This window comes from Carcharodon carcharias, chromosome 12, assembly GCF_017639515.1.
Source record: "Carcharodon carcharias isolate sCarCar2 chromosome 12, sCarCar2.pri, whole genome shotgun sequence".
Classification (NCBI taxonomy): Eukaryota; Metazoa; Chordata; class Chondrichthyes; order Lamniformes; family Lamnidae; genus Carcharodon; species Carcharodon carcharias.
Window position 1 is genome coordinate 85,214,154 of NC_054478.1, and position 11,557 is coordinate 85,225,710.

The following is an 11,557-nucleotide window of genomic DNA, read 5'->3' on the forward strand; positions in this document are numbered from 1 at the left end:
AAACCTTTGGAAGTGCTATGGAGCGTGTTCCTATAAAATACATATGTGTTCTGTGCCATTGAATCACCGAATTGCATTGTGCTTTTCATATTGCTACTACAGGTTAAGTTTAGTAATCCTGCATTCCAGCAGGGAAAAGAAAGACTTGTATTTATATAGCACCTTTCACAACCACCAAATGTCTCAAAATGTTTCACAGTCAACTCAGTATTTTTGAGGTGTAATCACTGTTATAATGTAGGAAATGCAGCAGCCGATTTATGCACAGCAAACTCCCACAAACAGTGATGTAACAATGACCAGAGAATCTATTTAGTAATAATGGTTGAAGGATAAATATTGACCAGGCCACTGGAGTAACTCCCTGGCTCTTCTTCAAAATAGTGCCATGGGGTCTTCTACATCCACTCAACCAGGCAGATGAGGCCTCTGTTTAACATCTCATCTGAAAGATAGCACCTCTGACTGTGCAAGCTCAGTACGGCACTGGAGTGTCAGTGTAGATTTTTGCCCGGAGTGGGACCTAAACTTGCAACCTTGTGACTCAGAAGTGAAAGAGCTACCAACTGAGCCACAGCTGGCAGGGAGGCACGCTTGAAGTAGTCATGAGCTAAGTGAATTGGGGCCACCTGTTTTGTAGCCCATCATTGACCCATGGTACCTTGAATTGCAGCTCTCCTCCGATTGTGAAGTGTCTCTGAATTTACTCTATTGTTTCATGATATCTCAAGGATTGCAGAAAGCTGTTCCTGGCCAACTGGCAATTGGCAAGTCTGTGGCCATCAGTGTAATACTGGGGTGAAAAACAATCCTCAGTAACTTGTGCTTCAAGGGAGCTTCAGTGATACAACTGTTGGGGCAGGGATGAGATGGCTATGTATGGACACTGACTCCATACCTAATGATGACATCTTTGGGGGCAGCATGTAGATGGGGATGAGGAAGTAACTAAGAATCAATCTTGGGGAACACTAGAGGTGACCATGTGTGCAGGAGGGGAAGCCATTGCTGGAGGTGAGCTGCCTGCACTGGGGTAGGTAACAGTAGAATTATGTCAGAGCTTAACCTGAATTTAAAGTATTCATGTGTGAAATTGTTTTAAAAATTTGTTCATGGGATGTGAGTGTTTCTGGCAAGGCCTGCATTTATTGCCCATCCCTAATTGTTCTTGAGAAGATGGTGGTGAGCCAGCTGCTTGAACTGCTGCATCCATCTGGTATACCTACACAGTGTTGTTAGGGAGGGGGTTCCTGGATTTTGACTGAGTAAGAGTGAAGGAAAGGTGATATAATTCCAAGTCAGGTTGGTGTGTGACTTGAAGGGGAATTTGCACATTATAGTATTCCAAAATGTCTGCTGGCCTTGATATGGTGATAGAGGTCATGGATTTAGAAGGTGCTGTTGAAGAAGCCTTGATGAGTTGCTGCGGTGCTTCTTGTAGATTGTACACACTGATGCCAGTGTCCACTAGTGGTGGAAAAAGTGTATATTTAAGGAGATGAATGGGGTGCTGAGCAAACGGGCTGCTTTGTCTTGGATGTTCCTAAGCTTCTTGAAAGCTGTTGGTGCTGCACTCATCCACGCAAGTGAAGAGTATTCCATCACACTCCAGACTTATGCCTCGTAGATGGTGGACAGGCTTTGGGGAGTCAGGAGCTGAGTTACTCATCACAGAATTCCCAATCTCTAACCTGCTCATGCAGCCATAGTATTTATGTGTTTGGTCTAGTTAAGTTTCTGAAATTCTACCTTTCATATTTTGGATCCAGCCACAATTACATAAATCTCCAAGACTTGCAGAGTTCTTTGAATCACTGTTCTTCTCACACCCTGAGAAATCACACACTGCCATGAGCTGCTATATGTATGTTCTCAACCTCTGTCTTCAGCAGCACCGACTCACTCTATCTCAAAGCGGTCCTAGTTCGCAGTTTCAATTCATCCTTCATCTCATCCAATGCTTTCAAACATAACTTTCTTCTTCCTTTCACGTGTGAAGGATTGCAAGTTTCAACAGCTCATGAGTAGCAACACCCCTCTGGATGTTTCTTCCCCTTCACCTCCCTCTGACCCCATCCCTTCTTCTAATCTGATCCCTTGCTGCATATTCACAATACCTTCCAACCCTCCCTTTCTGAGCCTTAATGATTTGTCCTTAGCAAAGTCCTCAGCTCTGTCCCCTTATGCCTCACCTCAATGAACTTCGAGCTTGGCAGGGCATTGAGCTCCTCTTCCATTGCCTTCTCCCCACATCCAGTTCCTTGGTCAGGGATCCTACCCCTGCACAGTGGCCCTTTTACCTAACTCCAGTTCTCCCTCCAATTGGAACCCTCCAGCTAGCTTTTTACCTTCTCTAGATCATTTCATTAAGAACTGCTGGCACTGACTATCTCAATTTCTCTGCTCCCCTCAGTCAATTGAAACTGTCTCCCTCTGAACCTGCAGCACTCTGTTCTCATAAGTACAACCTTAACATTAGAATCTAACCGGCTGACAAGAGTGGTGTTGGTTTTGTTTGGCAAGCCGACCTCTAGCTTGCAGAGGCTCATGCCAACTCTCTGACACTTACTCCTACTTTCCCCTGGACCATGACCCCACCACTGAACATCAAGCCATCCTCTCGGTGTCTACCACTGAGCTCATCTCTTTCGAGATCTTCCATTCATGACCTCCAACCTCATAGACCCAAACCTCGAGCTGCCCACTTCTATCTCCTTTCCAAGAAGGCTGCCATTGCCGTGTATGCACAGTTCTAGGGTTTCTCCCCTATGTTTACTGTTTTACAGACTGTCACCCTGAATCTGTGAAAAAGGAAACTAACACAAACTTTGACTGCACCCGGACACACCCTTGGTTCTGAAGAGACAAGGACATTCCTCTGGATTTGCAGAAAAAAACATCAGGAGGCGCAGTTTACAGAAGTTATTGAGAATTGTCCCTATTTCAACATCATCAATGATAGGACAAAGTTTCCAAGCCTGGAGTGGTTAAGGGGGCAGGGAGAGTTGGGTGGTACTGGGCGCTGTGGCATTGATACATTTAGATGTTCAATTCACAGTCATTCCCTACAGGTTGTTTGTGATTACACTGTAACTTCTTCTCAAAATGTTACTTCATTGCAAATTTCAAATTGAATTTGATTATACCATGAGCACTCATAATTAGTTGTTAGATAATGAACCAAGTCTGTCCCAATTAATCAATACTAAATGTATTATGGCCCACCATCCTGTACCGGAATTATATCCTGTGCATGATCAAGACATTGATGGCTTTCCGTCTGAGCACAGTGATGCCCACGCAGACCAGTGTGCATGCACAGATGGCCATTTTGATTTTGCAGGAGACACAGTGTTCCAAGAAACACAAACAAGGTGCCCTGGTAGATCTATCGCTTCAGCCTGTTCCTGCCCCACTGAACTGATTTCTTCCTATTTTCACTCTTTTTTTCCCCCTTTTGTCCACTGTCTTTCCACCTACATCCATGACTTTTCCAATGTTGTCAGTCACTTCAACAGTTTCCAATTTCCTGGTCCTAACTGTCCACTCTTCACCATGATCTTCCAATCTCTCTACCTCTCCATGCCCCACTATGATGGTCTGAGGGCTCTCTGCTTCTTCTTGATCAGAGGCACAACCAGTCACCGTTCACCACCACCCTCCTCCACCTGGCTGAACTTGTTCTCACCTTGAACACTTCTCCTTTAACTCCATTCATTTCCTCCAAATAAAAGGTGCTGCTATGGGTACCCCCATGGGTCTTCGCTATAGCTGCCTTTTTGTGGAATATATGGGACATTCTTTGTTCCAGTCCCAATCAGGGCCTGTGCCTCACCTCCTTTTCCAGTGCATTGATGACTTTATCAGTACCATTCCATCTCTCACCCTGAACTACAAAATTTCATCAACTTTGTTTATAATTTCCACTGTTTTCTGACCTTCACATGGTCTATCTCCATCTCTTCCTTCCTGTCCTTGACTTTTCTGTTTCTATCTTTGGGAACAAGCTATCAATGAATATCCATTGTAAACCCATTGATTCCCACAGTTATCTTGGACTATATTTCCACATGTCTTGCTTCCTGTAAGGACTCTATTCTATTCTCCTAGTTCTGATAATGTTGCCTTCCATACTAGCTTCTGGCATGTCTTCCTTTTTCATTAACTGAGGACTCCCCACTCCCGCAACCATCCCCCCCCACTATAGTTGACAGAATGCTCAACCGTGTCCATCCACTTTCCTTCCCTCTCACAACCATATTAGAATTCCCTTTCTACCTTCCAGCCCAACAGTCTCTGCACTTCAATGGATCATTTTCCAATGTTTCCACCACCTCAAGCGTGATGCCTCCACCAAACACATCTACCCTCCCCTCCCATTTCAGGACTCTGAAGGGATTATTCCCATCCTCCCCCCCACCACCCCACCCCCCCACCCCCCATAATACCCTGATACATTCCTCAATCACCAGCACCACCACCACCACCACCACCACCCCCACCCCCCCACCCCCACCCCCCGACCCCATAGCACTTTTCCAAGCAAGCAAAGGAGATGCAACACTTGCCCTTTTACCTCTGCCCTCTTCATCCAATGCTCCGAACACTCCTTTCCGGTAAAATAGATTTATTTGTACTTATTTCAATTTGTAAACTGTATTCACTGCTCTCATTGGGGTCTGCTCTTGACTGGGAAGACCAAATGCAGATTATGTGACCACTTTGCTGAACACTTCCATTCAGTCAGCATTCATGACCCTGAGCTTCTGGCTGCCTGATATTTTAACTCTCCATCTTCCTCTCACACTGATCTCTCTGTTCTCAGCCTCCTGCAGTGTTCCAGGGAAGCTCAACATAAGCTTGAGGAACAACACCTCATATTTTGATTAAGCACTTCACAGCCCTCTGGATTCAGCTTTGTGTTCAACAATTTCAGATCATAACCTGTGTCCCATTCTGTTTCCTTTCTCCTTGCACGTTTCGGTCTCACTCTCGTTTTTCTCTGGTTCTTGCTTTCAGGCAGCAGCAGTCCATTATTCCGCCATTTTCAACTCCTCTACACAGATCTTTTGTTTCTTTACTAATCCCATTATCATTCCCTTTGGCCTTGCACCCCAACTCTTCTGTAATTTAATCCCTCCTATTTTCCACCCTTTCACAGACCATCACTTTTGTTCTTTTTCCACTCTCCAGCTTTCATTGCTTAAAACCTATTACATTTCTAACTTTTCTCAGTTCTGATGAAAGATCAAATTAACTCTGTTTCTCTCTCCACAGAAGCTGCCTGACCTGCTAAGTATTAGCAGGAGCATATTCAAGTATTACAGGAAAGGAATTATAAAATTAAAAATACAATCTAATGGGGAAGCAGGAGGAGATGGATTTGGTGGTATATGTGCACAAGTTATTAAAGGTGGCAGGGCAGGTTGACAAAGTGGTTAATAAAGCATTCAGGATTCTGGGCTTTATAAATAGGGGCATAGAATACAAAAGCAAGGAAGTTATGAAAAGTCCCTGTAAAACACTGGTTCGGCCTCAATTCTGGACACCACACTTTGGAAGAATGTGAGGGTATTAGAGAGGCTGCAGAAAAGATTCATGAGAATGGTTTGAGGGATGAGGATAGATTGGAAAAGCTGGGGCTGGTCTCCTTAGAGAGAGGAGATTTAACAGGGGGGTTCAAAATCATGAGGAGTCTGGACAGAATAGATAGGGAGAAGGATCAAGACCAGAGGACACTGATTTGAAATGATTGACAGAAGAGCAACGGCAACATGAGATAAAACTTTTTAATGCAGTGAATGGTTAGGATCTGGAATGCATTGCCTGTGAGTGGAGGCCTTCCAAATAGAATTAGGTCAATAGTAGAGATGGGTTGAGGGTGAGCTATTTGAGGACATTGGTGAGTATGGAGATTTCAAAAATGAACAAACAAAAAAGGTTAGCAATATTGGTTACACAACAGCTCTTGCAGAGACCACTAACCCTCTTGTGTTAGCTCTGTTCAACAGACATTCTAATAAGTTAAATGCACTGATATTCAATAAAGCAATATATTAATGTATTCATTAATTGTTATTGTAAGTACCTGTATTTAGCAACCAAAATGCATTTTGCTCGTTACACGTGTCACCAGAGTTGTGAACATAGATCAATGAACAGGATATCCTTTCAATATTTTGTCTTTTATCATCGTTGTTTCCGATTCTGAACTTTGTTTGTATGGGCTACTAAGCAGAAAGATCTCTATGTAACAGTGTAAATGCAGTAGTAATTCCACGTAATATTTGAAGTATTGTTCATATTATAACCCTTAAACGAAGTCTCGGGTAAATTACTCCCGAATGTTAAGCAAAATCTGTGGAGATGCCGGGGATTGAACCCGGGACCTCATACATGCGAAGCATGCGCTCTACCACTGAGCTACATCCCCTCCTACTGCATATAGTGTGTAAATGCCTCTTTGAATTTACTAAAATAACTATCTTTTATATAATGATGTTGTTTAAAAACGATTACTAACGTTAGCTTAAATCATTCTCATCTGCATTGAGAAGAATGTGCAGCTGTTGCCTGCAATGGAAGCGATGCTACAGCATGCGCGTGAAATATACAGCTCGCTTATGTTAGGATTGTTTTTCGTAGGTTCGCGAAAATATTTGAACTGCACGAGCACTTTCCCCACCAACCAAAAAAAAATTTGGAGATGCCGGGGATTGAACCCGGGGCCTCATACATGCAAAGCATGCGCTCTACCACTGAGCTACATCCCCTACGAAACATAATTGCGAGCGGCCAATATCTCTCTGGTGGTTAGTCTCTGTGTTGCATTTTTTCATAGTGTTGTGTTTATTGTTTTCTGACCCACTCCAAATTTCGATAAGTAAATCGCAGCGAAAGTATTTGAACATCGTTAACGACCATGGGCAGAAATTATCGCATCAATGAAGAATACTGGGACAAACATAGTGTTATAACTTTAAACTGCAATATGCCAATGGTGACAAAATGTTGTTAATTACAGAAGTGAAAAGGAACAACTAGGAGATTAATGGATTCCCTTAAAAACAGAAAATGCTGGAAAATACTCAGCAGGGGTATTTGGCTTGACGTTTTTGCTCCTGGTAAAATTAAAAACTAGTTTCTACAGATTTGGTTAATAAGAAATCAACTTCTGTACGAAGGGAAATCTTGAATATCAAAAACTTAATGAGTGTCTATATATGCCAGTAAAACAAAAGCAACGTACTGCAGATGCTGGATATTCAGTTTCTCCCTCTACAGATGCTGCCAGACGACCTGAGTTTTTCCAGCATTTTGTCTTCGAGAGGCAATAGGTGCAAACTATGGAGTCTCGAGTGCATTGTGAGTAGATAAATCAATCTCAATAGTTTGGATATATCTCAAATTATTAATAGTAATAGACTGTTTTCTTCTGACTTAAGAACTTTACACCAATGAGAAATAAGTGCCAAGAAAAGCCTATCCCAATACACCAGACCTACAAAATTCCAATAAGGGAAAACCAACAGACAGGCATCAAGAAAGAAAAGTCAGGTTAGAATCACAGGCAGCAATAGCAAAAAGACAGAAATATTCAATAATTTGTTTCAGTATTTACCAAGGATCTGGTAGAAATTACAACAAAAGACACTATTAGAAAGGATATGGAATCATAGAATGCTTACATTGCAGAAGAAGGCCATTTGGCCCATTGGGGCTGGAAGAGCAATTCAGCAAGTGCCACCCTCCTGACTTTTCACTGTATCACTGCAAATCTCTTTGTATAATTGTCCAATTCCCTTTTGAAAGTCACCATAATTTCCTTGCTTAGTTCCTATTTATTTAGCCCAGGATCCAGTATCAGGGTTCAAAATATACGGTGGCAGCTGATGAATTCGCCCTTGAAGGCCCCCAAAAAACCAGCAAAGACTCAATGGCAGAAGCAATAAATAAGAGAAAAGTCACCATTGTGCTTGGGAGGGACAGAACAAGGACAGTGCATGCACAAGGCCTAGCTCTCCGGATCACACGGTGATGACATGACACGGGAATGAGCCCCCATTGTGCTCTCTTGATAATAGCCCTATTTCCATTAAATAGCTATCTGTCAACACAACATGAACATTGCTGTGAGTAAAATGAAACAAAATAAAGACTAGAAGCATACAATAGGTCAGTTAGGATCTGTGGACAGAACAAGCAAGTCAACTTTCCAAGTTTGATCTTCCTTTACAACTGGGAAATAAGTGATAAACAAGCATATTAACAGAATCAGCAAGGGAAAGAAGTGGGAGGGAGAAAAAGAAACATATACACAAATGTACGATTAGGAGCAGAATGGTTTAATAGATTTTTAAAATTTGTTCATGTAATGTGGGCATCGCTAGCTAGGCCAGCATTTATTGCCCATTGCTAATTATAGAGTCATAGAGTCGGGTCTGTGCCAGTCATACAAGTACCTAACTATTCTAACCCCATTTTCCAGCACTAGGCCCATAGCCTTGTATGCCACAGCATCGCAAGTGCACATCCAAATACTTCTTAAATGTTATGAGGGTTTGTTCCTCTACCACCCTTTCAGGCAGTGAGTTCCAGATTCCCACCATCCTCTGGGTGAAAAAAATCTTCCTCACATCCCTGCTAGACCTCCTGCCCTTATCTTAAATCTATGCCCCCTGGTTATTGATCCCTCCACCAAGGGGAAAAGCCCCTTCCTCTCGACCCTATCTATGCCCATCATAATTTTATACACCTCAGTTATGTCCCCCCTCAATCTCCTCTGCTGCAGGGAAAATAACCCCAGTCTATCCAATCTTTCCTAATAGCTAAAACTCTCCAGCCCAGGCAAAATCCTGGTAAATCTCCTCTGCACTCTCCCTCTAGTGCAATCACATCCTTCCTATTATGCAGATTCCAGAACTGCATGCAATACTCTAGCTGTGGCCTAGCCAGCATTTTATACAGTTCCAGCATAACCTCCCTGCTCTTATATTCTATGCCTCGGCTAATAAAGGCAAGTATCCCATCTGCCTTCTTAACCACCTTATCTACCTGTCCCACTACCTTAAGGGACCGGTGGACATGCACACTAAGGTCCCTCAGATCCTCGGTACTTCCCAAGGTCCTACCATTCATCATGTAACCCGTGCCTTGTTTGTCCTGCCCAAGTGCATCACCTCACACTTATCCGGATTAAATTCCATTTGCCACTGATCAGCCCATCTGACCAGCCCGTCTATATCCTCCCGTAATCTAAGGCTATGCTCCTCACTATTTCCCACCCCACCAATTTTCATGTCATCTGTGAACTTACTGATCAACCCTCCTACATTCAAGTCTAAATATATACCACAAACAGCAAGGGGCCCAACACCGATCCTGGCGGAACCCCACTGGACACAGGCATCCAGTCACAAAAACACCCCTCGACCATCACCCTCTGCTTCCTGCCACTCACCCAATTCTGGATCCAGTTTGCCAAATTGCCTTGGATCCCATGGGCTCTTAGCTTCGTTATCAGTCTCCCATGCATGACCTTATCAAAAGCCTTGCTGAAGTCCAAGTAGACTATGTCAAATGCATTGCCCTCATTTACACACCTGGTCACCTTTTCAAAAAATTCAACCAAATTGGTCAGACATGACCTCCTCTTAACAAAACCATGCTGACTGTCCTTGATTAATCTCTGCGTCTCCAAGTATAGATTAATTTTATCCCTCAGAATTGCTTCCAATAGTTTCCCCACCACGGAGGTTAAACTGACTAGCCTGTAGTTCCCTGGTTTAGCCCTTCCTCCCTTCTTGAATAACGGTACCACATTGGCTATCCTCCAGTCCTCTGGCACCTCTCCTGTGGCCAGAGAGTTATTGAAAATTATTGCCAGCGCCACTGCTATCTCCTCCCTTGCTTCACTCAACAGTCTGGGATACATTTCATCCGGGCCTGGAGGTTCATCTACTTTTAAGCCTGCCAGACCACTTAGAACCTCCTCCCTTTCTATGCTAATTTCTTTAATTATATCACAGTCCTTCTGCCTGATTTCCATACCAATGTCGTCCCGTTCACTTGTGAACACCGACACAAAGTATTCATTTAGAACTGTACCCTACCCTACCTACCATCTTCAGGCTCTACACACAAATTACCACTATGGTCCTTAATGGACCCTACTCTTTCCCTAGTTATCCTCTTACTCTTAACGTACTTGTAAAATAACTTTGGATTTTCCTTTATTTTACCTGACAATGTTTTTTCATACTCCTTTTTTGCTCTCCTAATTTCTTTTTTATGTTCTCCCCTACACATTCTATACTCCTCTGGGGCTTCTGCTGTTTTGAGCCCTTGGTATCTGCCATAAGCCTCCCTTTTTCTCTTTATCCAAACCTGTATATCCCTCGACATCCAGGGTTCCCTGGATTTGTTGGTCCCACCCTTTGTCTTGACTGGAATACGTTGGCCCTATATTCTCCCTATTTCCTTCTTGAATGAGTCCCACTGCTTTGATGCAGATTTACCTAAAGGTAGCTGCTCCCAGTCCACTCTGGCCAAATCATATCTGATCTTATTAAAATTAGCCTTCCCCAAATTTAGAACTCTGTTTTCTGGCCGATCCTTATCCTTTTCCGTAACAACTTTGAATCGAACAGAGTTATGATCACTATCTGCAAAATGCTCCCCTCTGATACCTCTTCCATTTGCCTGGCTTCATTCCATAAAATAAAGTCTAGGACTGCCCCTTCTTTTGTAGGACCTTCTATGTACTGGCTTAAAAAGCTCTCCTGTTTGCTATGACTAACCCAGTTAATGTTGGGGAAGTTGAAATATCCCACTATTACTACCCTATTATTTTTACACTTCTCTGAACTTTGCCTACATACCTGCTCTTCTATTTTTCTCTGACTGTTTGGGGGCCTATAGTGCTCCCAGCAATGTGATTGCTCTGTTTTTGTTTTTCAGTTCCACCCATTTGACTTCATTTGAGGAGCCTTCTAAGATGTCATCCCTCCTTACTGCTGTAATTGATTTCTTAATCAATATTGTGATACACCTTCCTCTTTTACCTCCTTCCCTGTCTTGCTTGAAGACCCTATATCCTGAAATATTGAGCTGCCAATCCAGCCCCTCTCTCAACCATGTCTCTGTGACAGCAATGACATCATACTTCCATGTGTTAATTTGTGCCCTCAACTCATCTGCCTTATTCATCAGACTCCTTGCATTAAAATAAATACCATCCAATTTTACCAAACTCCTTTGTGCCTTAACGGGCTTATAATTTCTATGCCTTCCAGACTCACTTGGTCTCTCTTCTAATTCTGGCTGTGCATTTCCCCGTGCTGAACCTCCTCTCAGGATCCCAACCCCCTGCCAAGTTAGTTTAAACCGTAAGACCATAAGACATAGGAGCAGAAATTAGGCCATTCGGCCCATCGGGTCTACTTCACCATTCAATCATGGCTGATAAGTTTCTCCCGCCTTCTCCCTGTAACCTTTGATCCCCTTACCAATCAAGAATCTATCTATCTCGATCTTAAATACACTCAATGACCTGGCC

The 11,557-nt window shown here is 43.1% G+C and overlaps 2 non-coding genes across 2 annotated transcripts; both read right to left on the minus strand.

Annotated features, from left to right (window-relative positions):
* Positions 1 to 6,361: 6,361 nt before the first annotated feature.
* Positions 6,362 to 6,433, minus strand: trnaa-cgc. The gene has a single exon. It is a non-coding gene; the product is annotated as a tRNA-Ala (tRNA).
* A 268-nt stretch (positions 6,434 to 6,701) lies between these two features.
* Positions 6,702 to 6,773, minus strand: trnaa-ugc. The gene has a single exon. It is a non-coding gene; the product is annotated as a tRNA-Ala (tRNA).
* Positions 6,774 to 11,557: the final 4,784 nt, after the last annotated feature.